A 15,101-nucleotide genomic window follows, 5' to 3' on the forward strand; every position below is an offset into this window, starting at 1 on the left:
GTAATAAAACAGATATATCGAAGATTATTTCCTTTTCATTAATCAACCATAACATCCATCCATCTTTATATTCTCTTTTAATCTCTTCTTTAATAGTCGAAGTTTGATTCTATTGTTGTTAAAAACAATTGTTATTGTTTCTCCATTGTGAGAAAAAAGAAACCTCATTCAACTTATTGTCAAAAGAGGAAACAAATACAAGATATATCAAACCAATATGACTAAAATTAAATTGTGTATTTGGAAGGTTATTGAAATGAAATTGGATAAAATTAGACGGTGTGTTTATGTTGTTTATGAAAATCTCAAGGAATGTCAATGTAATTTGCCTTTTATCATTAACGTCATCTTTGTCGTTAATCTTTTTTTCTTTTTTCTCAATGCATATAACATTGCAATTCGCTTTGACATATGACCTCTGCTTCGACGTCCAACCCGTGCTTAGCATGAGTCTGGTGCTAGTTTTTTAAAAAAATTTGAAAGATATTTGATGAGAAAAATATATTTCATTAAATGCTTAAATATGTATTTCATCCCTGCAATTAGGGGTTGTTTAAAAATTGGTCCCTGTATTCGCTAATCCTTGCAAACTAGCCTTGCAATCGTTAATCATTTAAAATTTCGTCCCTCATCCCAGTTAATCACTGCCACGTCAGCTAATCAATGAAATATGGCTTGAAAGTACAAAAATACCCCTTGCAAATTATCATTTTCTCTCCTCCTCTTCTCCCCCGTTATTCTTTCCTTTCCTCCTCCCTCTTCTTCTTCTCCCCCATTAATCAGTTCTTCCTTTTCCCCAATTTTTCAAAGAAAAAAAACCTAACCACCATCACAAAATTCCACCTTCGAATCAGAAACCACATCGTTCAACACTGTCTCTCTCCATTTTCAGCAAGAAATTCCAGATCTAGATTACAAACGCAAGATTCCGGCGAGTTTTGTCTCATCTCGAAACATGTTTTCCGGCGAGATTTCGGCGAGTTTGTGTGTAGCTAGCTGTTTTGGTTTGGAGCATTTTTGTTTCGCTGCTTACTGTTCTGGTGCATTAGATTAGGATATGATGTTATAGTTTTTGTGTTGTGGCTATAGTGGTAGTTGTTTTTGCTGTTATAGTTTTCCTTGCTTGATGCCTGGCGTAGCTAGCTGTTCTGGTGTAGTTGTTTCCTCCCATCTTTGTATTTCATGAAGTTGTAAGCTTGATAGTAGAATGAAGAAGATGAGAGTGATGGTTGTGGACTAGTTCCCGTTTCTGGGTACACTACGTATGATTTGATGCATACACTTTAATATTAGTTTACAAGCACATCACATTTGCCTGTACCAGAAGAGCTTGCATTAATTTATTTCCTTGAGTTTAAACACTATCTATTTCCTTGATTGTTCTTGCTGGAATTTTTTTGGTTGGATTCATGGTTTTTTTCTGAAAAATTGAAGAAGATGAACAGTGCATTGTTCAAAGGAAGAAGAAGGATGATGAGGGTATTTTTGTCCATTCCCATGCCATTTTGCTAATTTGATGACGTGGCAGTGATTAAGTTGGTCAAAGGACGAAAATTTAAATGATTAAAGAATGCAAGGGTAATTTCCAAGGATTAGCGAATACAGGGACCAATTTTTAAACGACCCCTAATTGCAAGGATGAAATACATATTTAAGCCTTCATTAAATGCACTACTGTAACGGGTTATTCTAGATGATTCGTATCCTGATAATAAAGGAAAGAAAAGTAAAATAAATAATTTGTATACCGTCGTTACCATTTAATCCTATATTTTTTTTTTGAGGGACCATTTAATCCTATATATAAAGTCAAATGAACACTTGCACAAGCACATTATTACAATTACAAATTACAATCTTAAATCTCAAATGTCTTCAATTTTCAAGCTTCTCTCCCTCACTCTATTCCTTGCACTCGTTTTCCAAGGTAATATACTTTTCATCTCTAGCATGCATATGATGGTAATTTGGAAAAGCCATTTATACCCTCAAAGATTATACAATAGCAAAATGTCTTTGCAAATGAAAAATTGCGATAGCTTTTTGTATTATTCCAGTGACCACCCTTTCGGTGCTTATTATTGTTTTGATAGAAGTTTATTATTTTTATATTCAAATCATATATATATATATATATATATATATATATATATATATATATATATATATATATATATATATATATATAGGGTTATGATAGAAGACACCAACTACTTTTTATGAAGGTGTCTTTTATCAAAGTTATAACTAAAAAGTGAAAATCACACCTCCTTTTATGAAGGTGTCTTTTATCAAGTTACTCTATGAGCATTTGTTAAAAGACACCAACTACTTTTTATGAAGGTGTCTTTTATCAAAGTTATAACTAAAAAGTGAAAATCACACCTTGAGGTGTTGCTTGATAAAAGACACCACCAAAGGGTGTCTTCTATCATAACCCATATATATATATATATATATATATATATATATATATATATATATATATATATATATATATATATATATATATATATATATTGCAGCTTATGGGATGTGCACTTTGAGTGACATTAGCATTAGGCATTACGAAACACATGACTCGGCACATGGCATGCCAGTGTGGAGAATTAGCATAACCAACAACTGTGGCTGTCCCTCAATCACAAATGAAGCTTAATTGCACTGGATTTCATCCATATCTTGGAATTGATCCAGCACTCTTGACTGTTTCTGATACTGAGTGTCTTGTCAAACAAGGAGGACCTATTCCTGCTGCTCAATCTGTATTCTTTCGCTATGCGTGGCTTCCTAAGTTTAAATTTGAACCTATTTCTTCCAAAATTGGATGTTCTTAATTAGGATTAGTTAGGGCAAAAAATAATATATTGTAACTTATTATGGATTGAATAAGAAAAGATCCGAAGCCTGTGTTACCAATGTGGCAAACAAACTGGCAATATATGTCAAATCAAATCTACCCATATATGACTTAATTTCAATTTTGGTACACTATTTTCACCATTTTGCAGAAACTTTTTTTTTATTTTTGACAAACTAATCATTTTTTTTGAAGGAATTAATCATTTATTTTAAAAATTGATAGTTTTGAGTTTTTTTTTTGTTATTTATTATCTGGTCTTATACCAAGTCATTTAAAACATATCAAATCTCAATTTTTTTAAGTCAAAATATGATAGAAGGATAAAAATTGACAGATTTTAAAATAAAAGACAAGATCCGCAAAATAGTAAAAACAAAAGACCAAAATTACAATTAAACCTTTGTATTTCTCTTCTCATTTATTTTACTATATGTAGTTTTTTTTTCTGCTTCATTCTTACTTTGACTTCGTGCTGATAGTATAATTGATTTATTCTCAAAATAATGAGTTTTTTTTTTTTTTGTAGTGGACAGGGTTTGAACCCCGGACTTTGCATATTTTATGCATTGTCTCAACCAGTTGAGCTAAACTCACGAGGACAAAAAATAATGAGTTTATAACTGCTGATACTGAAACGTAATGGAGATTTTAATTTTTTAATCAATGATATTAATTTAATAATACTCAAAATAATGTTATAATTATGTAAATATTTTTAATTATTTATTATTATTTAATTTAATATAAGTTTTAAATCATTCCTTTTAAAAAAAGTTTTGAATCTTTTAATCAATGAATGAAATGCTTATAAATATAAATAAATGTGTTTATATGCTGAAATGTAACGCAGATATTAATTTTGTAATCAACGAGTTTAATGTACTCTCTCCGTTTCAAAATACATGTCGCATTTTTGCAATGTGCACTATTCATATGATTTACTTTGACTCTAGCTTTTAACTAAGATATAAATACAAATGTTTTTCTTTTTTGACAAAAATAAACGATATTCATTCATTCAAATTGATAAAGTATATCTATACAATGAAAATTCGCTAAAAACAAAAAGGATGAATCTGTGAACAAACTCACAACATCCATGTTAATAGCATAAAACGACAAAGTACTAAATCATACACATATGATTATATTTAAGTCTCCAGAATACTCATGTCTCTGGATTTGCAACGTTGACGACTCCAAAGTCATTGATTTGATCTGCACTGGATCGAAGCTGATCTGACAGTCTGAATCGAACAAATACCTGAACGAAACAAGAAAGACAAAACAACGTCGCACTAAGACGACGAAATCACAAAAGAAAAGACGAAATAAATGTGAAAATCACTTATTTCAATAAAAAGTAAATAGAAAAACGAGTTAGAGGGTGATTTTGGGTCAAAAATTGACCCTAAATCACCTCTCTTTGATGGATGAAGGAGAAGAAACTAGGGTTTTAGTGACGGCTCACAAGAGAGAGAAGGGGAAAAGAGGGGAAATATTTTTGGTTATATAAATACAAATGTTAGCATGTAAGATATTGATTGATTTGTCTCGACAAATATTTTCAAAATATTAAATTTTTATAATTTTTTAATTTAGATAATAAGAGATATTAACGGTCAAAGTTGTGCATTGGCATGTGTGAAGTGTTTGAAAGCGGCATGTATTTTGAAACGGATGGAGTAATAATCTAATACTACCTCCGTCCTAATTATTGGGTCCTTTTGGAAGGAAAAAAAACAAAAATCGAAAGTGGTAATAAATTTGTTTGTAATTGCTATTATTTTTACAAATTTATCTTTTAAAAGAGATGGTTAGTGTACCGCTCATACTAAACATATCTAGAAAGTTTAGCATGTGCATTAACTTGATACTGGATACATTAAAATTTACAACAATAAATCTCCGAATGAATATTATATACAACAAATCACGTTCGTACAACAACAATACAACACTACTTAAAACATAGCAAATGTATCCTTAAAATCCATGACGTCTTGCAGCGGGTACGAACGAGCACTTGTTGAAATATCCATCCGGCTACAAGCTTGCAATACCACCCGTTTATCTGAAACAAATAAGGATAGGGATGAGACATAATGTCTCAGTGAGTTCTACCTAATCCCAGGCTATAGGTAACCTCGGGGAAAACCTATGGTCACCACGTATCTACAATACAACCTGACGGTTGATTATACGTGTGTGGTCATGCTTGCCTAGACGGTCGTGCATACTAGATCCGTCGTAGGTCCATCTTAACTTGTCATATTGCTTACCTCATACATGTCATGGCGGTCAAGGGATCCTAGAACCGCTAACTAGAGATACGCTAAACGCATCAAAACTTAACATGCTTATACATGACACGAACCTAAATCGGACGATTAGGGAAACCTAAGATCGTCATCGGTATAACATTCATAACTTGCTCTATTTCATGAACTTGCACATGTCTAACATCATATCATAATCATGATCATATCGTATCATGCATAGTCATATTCATTCATTCATTCATGCATTCATTCATTCATTATGTTAGCATTGAACACACATTCATTATCTTGATTCATTTTACGGAGAGCCCCGGGTGGAGTAACCCCAAGTACAATCCCATACATGACCGATGAAAACCTAGCTAAGGTGCATCAGACTCCCTCAGTGACGTGCGAGCCCCCCTTGCGGGGCTTATCCCGTTCCCTAGGCGAGAACCTCTCGGAATCCCAACCTTGCGTGGATCACAAGAGACACGACACCTACATCTTACATTATGCTCTCAGTGACGTGCGGGCCCCCCTTGCGTAGCTTATCCCGTTCCCCTAGAGAGAAACCCCTTGAGATCCCAACCTTGCGTGGATCACAAGAGACACAGCACCTACATGATACATTATAGTCTTAGTCTTATTCATTCATGAAAGATTAAACCTATACATGCTTACTCATTTACCTCGAATCCTTGATCGATCCGATTTGTGGTAAACTACATACTTGTTCATACTTATTCATGTGTGGAGGGATTAACTTAAACATGCTTGCTCGTTTACCACGGGTCCGTGAATCTACCCAATTAGCGGTAAACTACTTACATATACATTCTAATTCATAGTGAAGAGATTAACTTATAAATTCACGGCTTAACATGCTTGCATAGTCATTCTTATTCATGTGCGAAGAGTATACACTAATCAATTCGCGACTTAACATACATAGGGTTCATGCTTAACATTCTAGTTCTCGACGAACTATGTCGAGGCTCTACATTCATTCCCTTTCCTAAAGATTAGTTTGCTACCCGTACTAAAACATATCATATCTCTTGTATGTCATGCATTACTAAATAAGTTAAATACTTGCTTCATTCCCATGAAAACCTTTTAAAAGATTATCAAAGAGGACCTTAGTTTGAGGGGTTTACTTTTATAAAAACATCACAGAGAAAATCTGACACGAAGCTGCCAAGAACTGCCTGGAACGAGCCAACAACACGTTTTGGTGCTGTCAGCTCGCCATGGCGAGTTGGTGGCGAGTTGGAGGCGAGTAGACCATGTGTTCTGTGGTCTAACTCGCCATGGCGAGTCCTAGCTCGCCCCGACGAGTTGTGACAGTCCAGAACCTGTAAAAATGGCATTTTTAGCTCAAAAACCTCAAAACCAAGTGACCCAAAGTGTATTTTAACTCTATTGATCATAAGATACTTGAAAACATTCATATAACAAGTATTTACATGTTTAGCAAGCATGGCATGAAAAGGGGCAACTAATCTCATAACATAAAACCCTAGAATTAATGTTTTCCTTACAAAAATTAAACACATAATCCCAAAGGTGGGTTCTATCTAAGAACTCACCTTAACATACTCTTGCAATAGCTTCAAGCTTCAAGCTTCAAACCCTAGCTCTTGACCTTGATTCATCCATAATCCTTAACCCATCAACCAAAACAAGCTTCAATCCATTCTCTTAGTTGCTCCTTACTTGTTAACTCACTACCATTCATGCTTCAACTACTAATTGTATGAATTTGGAAGACTTGAGGGAAGAAGATTGAGGGAAGGGCGAGAAAATTCCCAATCTCAAAACCTAGAGAGAGAAAGAGCTTGAGATAATGAAAATTTTGAGCTCAAAATCACTTATATACCCCTTTTGCGTGAAAGTACCTTTATGCCCTTCGCCTTAAACGTGTTTATACCAATACTGATACTTAACTCGTGCTTGACTGATGTCGTTAATAAACATTCTCCGTCATACTTTCCATGAACATTTGTCCTCTGACACGTTTGGCTGGTAAATTTTCCAATACTGACGAGTGGGATATTACAGTTAGTGTATTTTCAACATAATAGTATTTAATGTTGATTGAAAAAAAGATATAAAATAAATAGGGGTGTGTTGGTAAATTAATTAATGTATTTGAAAATGTCAAAGGGGTCTTATAAAAAGAGACAAATTATTTTTCTCATAAAGGTCTTATGTTTAGAAACGGAAGTAGTAAGTCAAAAATATTTACTTAATTAAAACATTATTTTGAGTCGAAAACTTTTTTATTTTTGTTAAAAAAAGTTTTTTTTGAGTATTATTAGTTTATTAAGTAAATATTTTTTACTTATATATTATTATTTAATGTAAGTTGATTTTAATATAAGTTTTTAATGGAAGTTAGTTTTAATAGGAAAATGCCTGAATGCCCCAAAAACACCAACAAAAACCACTCACAAAAATCACCCACTACACCAATGGCTAAAAAAAAAAAAAAATCTACAAGGAAAAGTGAACTGGATTTTATAAGCCAATTGCTCCATGTCTGATGTCCTGCATGAAAATATCAAATCAGTGCGAGTACATCATATGAACCAAACGGCTTTATACCAAATAAAAAAAAAATCTTAAAGTTCTCTCTCCCATACCCTACAAAGTAACCTTCCAAAATCCCCCGATATCCCTCTCAAGAACCAATTCCCAACCTTACCACCTCAAAATTGAATATCTGAATCTCAAAACTACCCTACATGTAACAAACAAATGACTAATAATTTCTGGATCCACCTCACACAAAGGGCACAAAGAAACTTCCTAATCTCTTTAACCCAGGGCCGACCCATAGCCCGTCGAGGCTGGGCTATGGCACTGGGCCTCAATTTTTTGGGGACCCAAAACATTTTTTTTAATATGTAAGGCACTTAATTAATATTTATATATAGTTAATGCACAAATATATTAAAGAAATCGATGTGCTTCAATGGCACGCTTACCCTAGAATTGGTTGTGTGTATGTGGGTTCAACTCCCACTAGAGTAATTTTTATGTGGGTTCAACTCCCACTAGAGTAACCCACTAGAGTAATTTTTTTTATTATTATTATTAATTTTCTTTTTAGTGCATTATTTAGTCTTTTGGGACCAAAAATTTAATATTTTTTCCATCCTTTTTTTTCAAAACAGGGCCAACAAATTTGTTAAGACGGCCCTGCTTTAACCCCTATGTCGCAGTAGGTTCACTCTAGTTGGGATCCTATCAAGAAGTTGCAAGGAAAACACTTGGACTTTGGACGGATCCAAACTCTTCCAAACTAGTGATAAGATGTTAGACATAACAAAAATCGTACCACCCACTTCGAAGAGAGACTCTACAAGGTATCCATTCAAAGAAGAAATAGTGAAAACTCTCTCCTTACCAAACTTTCATCGCAGAAGTTTGCCTCGGTCGAGAAAGGATATTCCAACACACCTAATAACTTAAGCACGAGCTCTCACTCTTAAACAAACTGGCTCCTCCTCCACCGCAAGTCCCACACACACCCACGATCCCAAAGACCTTAACGAGGAAGATTTTTGGATCGACACCTAAAAGAGTCTTGGGAATCTCTCTCAAAGGGATAGTTCTCCCACCCACTCGTCCTCCCAAATGGATGTTTGGATGCCATATATGACTAACCTACCCACGCCTCTGAGAACCAAGAATAGAGACCCTTTTCCACCAAGAAGATGCAAACCTTGAAACCCCATTTAACCCTCCATGGAACGACTCGACGTGGTTAACCACATACCGCGTTCAAAGGATATCCTTCCATATACTTAATCCACCCGAGAGGAGCCTCCACCTCTATTTCCCCAACAATGCTTGGTTCACCAACCTCAAGTCTCTAATTCCTAAACCAACCTTCAATTTAGGATTGCACATGTCTGCTCAATGAACCCACTAGATCTTTTGAGCACCCTTTGTGACACCCTAAATTCCAAAAATAATTATTACTATTATTTAATTAAAAATAGAGTTTGATTCACAATGGAAAGTGTCAAATAATTTTTTTCCTAATAATATAAGAATTCTTCCACAAGATTTAGGGTATCACATTGACTTATAACAAACATAATTCAGATTTCACTTCCTTGGAAATTATAATAATATTAACATTGAATCTTTTACTTTTAAAAATAATTTCTTTTACATCATAGACAATGGTTTTCTTGTAAAAAACTAAATAAGTTAGCATATACCATTTCCCGTGTGCTGTTCAACAAAAAAAAAATCCCTTTTCCCGTGTCACTATCAGAGCGGTGCTTTTGCCCAAAGTAATAGACGACACAAGACAAGTCTTAATGGAAGGCATGTACTTGACTCCAAGACTCATAACCTATAGAACTATGGTTTCGCAACAGCAGGGCCAAGCCAGCAAACACAAACAACGAAGGGGGTGAGTTTCGAGAAAATGTAATTGTATAAAATAAATGAGAAGAACACGTAAGCAATTAAATCAAAGTTATATCACGTCACATAGTTAATATTCAAAACCTTAAAGAATATACTATATCAACTTGATCCATATTAATAAAAAAATATCATTATAGCATAAGAACCAAAATCTTCACAAATACAATGTCACAATTCAATTCCAAAATAGTCACAACGCATATAGTCACCAATAATCATCTTCATAAGAACATCAACAGATAATCACCTTCATGGTCTCACATAGTTACACTTATTCACCAAATACAAATCATCAATATTTATGCATATGGACTCAGCCCTAAGACCTATATGAATGTGGTACCACACCTACTCATCGTTTATTTTATGCCAGAGTTGTGTTACTGAACATACTTTCATCATTCTCATCGTTCTCATCATTCCCTAATCATGATTCTATATGCATGCATGAAGACAGACCCACCAAGTAATGCACATTAACACACACCAATAACTCACACCATAAAAAATTCAACTCATCATACACATCATCATAACAGGGTATATTTCATCGTTACTCATCGTTAAAAAACAAAGTACTATCTTATCGTTACTCATCATTATAAGCAAGGTATTTCTTATTTCTCATTGTTACTCATCATCACAAACAATATCTAACTAATCATTATTCAACATCATAAAACAATTATTACCTCATCAATATCGACATCAAAAATAAGCATTATCTCATTTACATCTTCAAATATCACATGTTCATATAATTTAAATCAAGCAACACCTTAATAAAGTTTCTAATTCTTCTTTTAACCTCACACGTCTAAATTTACATATTAATTAATTATTCTCTCACAGGGCTACAACCGTCACAGCGAGCCCCGAATGGACTTTGGAAAATATTACTTTCCCGCTCATCACAATTATTTTACACTCATGAACTCAAACTATTCTATCTCCCCCATACCTAGACTGGAGCTTTAACACTACTCAAGAGAATAAATAAAACTCAACGGTGACAATGAACTCGAACAACCGATTGATATGCATCTCATCTCAGTTACTACTTGATCAGCATCTGATATTTTCTCGAGGTCCAATAATTCTTCATGATCGATTTGTCCTTGTATTACCATCGAGTTAGATTTTTCTTCCATTGCATTGTCACCACCATTATTGCTAACACCACTTACTAGTGTAACCCTTGATGCATCCATATAATTAGTTTCCAAATTATGTACCCCCGTTGCATCACCCACGTGTTGGAATGTCTCAAACTCTTGTTTGGTATCAATTGGGCTAATAGTAATACTACGAGGGAGATCATAATAAGGATTCAGAACTTGAGTGCTACTAGAAGGAGCAGAAGAATGATCAATTGATAAGTAGGGTTCAAGATTTTGTTGTTGCAAAGGGTAATTTAGCTTACAATGATCTAGTAACAATTTAACATAATTTAGTTCTTGCATTGATTCATTGATCATACCTTCATACATCGTAATAACATCAACACATCCACGAACAGGAAATTTAGCTTGCATATCCGACTCAAAAATAGTTGATTCATTGCATCATCTCTACACTCTTCCTTAACTTGCTTTAATATCTTCGATATGTTGGAAACACCGAACAAACGATGAGCGTTGCCGAACACTTGTGGTTTATCAGCAGGAAAATAATGAGCTAGAATACAATCTTTTGAACATTTTCTTATTTGGAATTTGTAGGATGCACAAGCCTTGCTTGTGTCTCCTCTGTTGATATTCATTAGGTTTTTGTTGTTGCAAAGGGTAATTTAGCTTACAATGATCTAGTAACAATTTAACATAATTTAGTTCTTGCATTGATTCATTGATCATACCTTCATACATCGTAATAACATCAACACATCCACGAACAGGAAATTTAGCTTGCATATCCGACTCAAAAATAGTTGATTCATTGCATCATCTCTACACTCTTCCTTAACTTGCTTTAATATCTTCGATATGTTGGAAACACCGAACAAACGATGAGCGTTGCCGAACACTTGTGGTTTATCAGCAGGAAAATAATGAGCTAGAATACAATCTTTTGAACATTTTCTTATTTGGAATTTGCAGGATGCACAAGCCTTGCTTGTGTCTCCTCTGTTGATATTCATTAGGTACGATATAGGAATATTAGGGTTTTCTTAGGGGTTGAAAGAGGGTTTTTAAAGTCTCTCTTATTCCAAATACATTGCACATTGCCAAATCTTCTCTTCTACTAATTAGGCCCACTCAACTATACTTCTCTTCACCTACTAATAATATAAACTAATTTATTTTACTCACTCATAACTAATTTTATCCCAAAAATACTTTTTTTTAAGAAGCTAAATTAGCCCAACCCAAATTGACACTGGAGAGAATCGAACTTGAGACCTCGAGGAGGAGCACACTCCCAGATCCCATGCAAATACCACCAGGTCAACCCAAGTGGGTTTATCCCAAAAAATACTCATAGTAAACTACTAGAACATCGACCCGTGCAACGAAGAAAAGCGACGAATAAGTTATATCGTCTAATTGGGTTGTAATTTAATAGTTCTATAAGGAATATGATGTATTACATAATTAGTATTAAGTTGACATCGTTAGAGTATGACATCATTAAAGTACAAATAAGAGACATGGACAATTTATGCAAACACGTTCTTGGATTTACATGGACAATTTACAAAGCAATTTTTTACTACATTAGATTAATATATATATATATATATATATATATATATATATATATATATATATATATATAACTATCTTTGATTTTTATAAACTCTAAATGTGAATGAATATAGTGGAGGTCAGATGTTTGAGACATGCTAACCTCTAAGGCTTAAGAGAGGTTACACGTTCATTCAACATTATGTTACTTAAAATAAATGGTTTCAAACATATACATTCAATCATAGTCAGGTGTGCTTTACCATATAACCAACTAACTTACATTAAAAAAGGATAACTAATGATAGAAAAGAATCTTGGCCATTTTCGGATTGAAATTCCATATGGATGCATGTTAAAATCATAAAATAAGTTGAACTTTTTAAAACTTGATCGTACTATTAATGTATCCAAACTGAGTTGAACTTGTTCAAATTTGAGTATTTTAGATCCTCTAAATTTATATGTAGGTGATCTGCTTAAACTATATATTATGTGATGTCTGATAATTGTTAACTTGTAGCTTTGCTTCTATCTCAACCTGTTTGATGTCTTATAACTTTGCTTCTATCTCTTAAAATCATAAAATAAGTTGAACTTATTTAAATTTGAGTATTAACGATGTATCCAAACTTTGTTTAACTTATTTAAATTTTGTTTACGCTATGTCAGCGCATAAATTTTTTTATCTTTTATATTTTCTTCTAACACTATATCAGATGGAATAATTTGCAAATACACTATATTATACTGAATCAAAATAAAGGTGGACATATAACTTAATGCAAAAAAAAACATATTCATTAGATTTTCTGAGGATAAGGAAACATCTTACACGTTACTGAAAACATAAAACAAAAATAGTTCTCTAAATCATCATTGGTAAGTCTGAGATTAAAAACAGAAACAACTTAAAAACATATAAGAAAAATACATAGAACTAACCACATCTGAATCTCGTGTAATACAATTAAAATTTGATTTTATCTATAACTTGAAAAAACCCCAATTAGAAATTTCTAAAACATGGATTGACTCAAAGAAAATATAGTGTATCTAAAATACCTAAAAAAAACACACATTTCCTTGACTATGCTGACCCGTGAGAGGGTGAAGATGATTTCTGCTGAGGGGGTTAAGCTTTAATAATAAGAGATAAACGTGAGCATATGAATGACATTCATTGCGTGACAAAGGGTTAGAAGTTCAAATGTTAGAATTTATTGTGTGGTAAAAGAGTATTTAAAATATTGATCTTAAAGAAGAAGGTTAAACAATTGCATTTAAATGAGGAGAAATTTTTTGGATTTGATGTGAATGAAATTCATTGCGTGACAAAGGGGTGAGAAAGTCAAATGTTAGAATTTATTGTGTGGTAAAGGAGCATTTAAAAGATTGATTTTAAAGAAGAATGTCAAACAATTGCATTTAAATGAGGAGAGAATTTTCAGATTTGATATGAATGGTAAAAGTGCATTTAATGAATGGCAAATGAGTGAGAAGGTCAAATGTGAGAATTCGAAATGTTTTAAGGACATTTAAATGAGAAATTCAAATAATTGAATTTGAAATGAATGACATTTATTGCAAGACAAAGGGGTGAGGAGGTCAAATCTGCGAATTTATTGCGTTGAAATGGGAGGGAAAAAGCTAGGTAAAAATTAGGGTTAGGGATTGCTTGACCATACAAGCTTTAGAAACAAAGATAATTTGACTTGAACCATATTATTTTAATTTGCAATATCGTTTATTTTTAAAAAAAAAATTTATTTAATGCATTTCTTTTATTTGAACCGTGTTTATTTTTTTGAAATCATATTATTGAAAATTTGCAACCATATTATCTTATTTTCCAACCGTGTTCTATTATTGAAATGTTGCAACCATATTATTTTATTTTCCAAACAACTGTGTCCTTAAATGAAATGAATTGCCAAACAACCTGAATTTAAATGAATTTATGGCGTGTATTAAGGGTTTAAATGAAATGAATTGCCAAACAACCTAAATTTAAATGTATTTATGGCGTGTATTAAGATTGAGGAGGTCAATAAACCTGGAATTAATGCGTTAGAAATGGGAGGGAAAATGCTAGGTTAATTTTAGGGTTAGGGTTAGCTTGACCTGACAAGCTTTAGTAAGTAAGATTATCATTTTTTCTAAAATGATTAAAATAATAAATCAATAAATAAAATATGACCTTTTATATTACTTCTAAATCAAATAACTATGTATAAAATTATCACACCATAACAGCTACGCATATAAGGAAAAATAACCATATTACTAAAACACCAAGATAATTATTTATAAAATAAATAATTAAATAAAATGATAGTTAGAAATAATTAAAATAAAATAAGCACACAATTCTTATTAATTCACACGGATGTCACAATACATGTAGAAATAAAATTGCTTAAAATAATAACTAGAGATTTATACCATGAGCATATTTTAGATATATAGAAAATATATTATGAAAAATTTGGGCCGTTACACCCTTCGTCCCTCCCCAAAGGAAATGCCCTTCAAGTCCCAAAATTATAATCCACACCCTTTCACCTGTAACTTCATAAGAGACAGGTTAAAAATGGGAATCGAGTTTAGCACAAAATTAATCAACCACCCACTGGCCTCCAAAACTAACAAACTTATTACACCAATATCTCAGCCTATATAAATCTACTTTATAATAGGTTCCAAAGTCTTCTTTAGTATAGGATTCGCACCTACGGATAGACCAAAATAGGTGAATAAAAGAGAACCAATCCTAAATGGATAAAAACCCTCAACCAAGCACAAGAAACATGGATCAGCGTTAACCCCATGGTAATACTA

At 33.0% G+C, this 15,101-nt stretch overlaps 1 pseudogene; it reads left to right on the top strand.

Annotated features, from left to right (window-relative positions):
- Positions 1–1,869: 1,869 nt before the first annotated feature.
- LOC146899138 (protein TAPETUM DETERMINANT 1-like) lies at positions 1,870–2,846 on the top strand (annotated as a pseudogene).
- Positions 2,847–15,101: the final 12,255 nt, after the last annotated feature.

The sequence above is a fragment of the Medicago sativa genome, chromosome 8 (genome assembly GCF_051527215.1).
Source record: "Medicago sativa cultivar Bolivia chromosome 8, Bolivia_mono, whole genome shotgun sequence".
NCBI classification, from domain to species: Eukaryota; Viridiplantae; Streptophyta; class Magnoliopsida; order Fabales; family Fabaceae; genus Medicago; species Medicago sativa.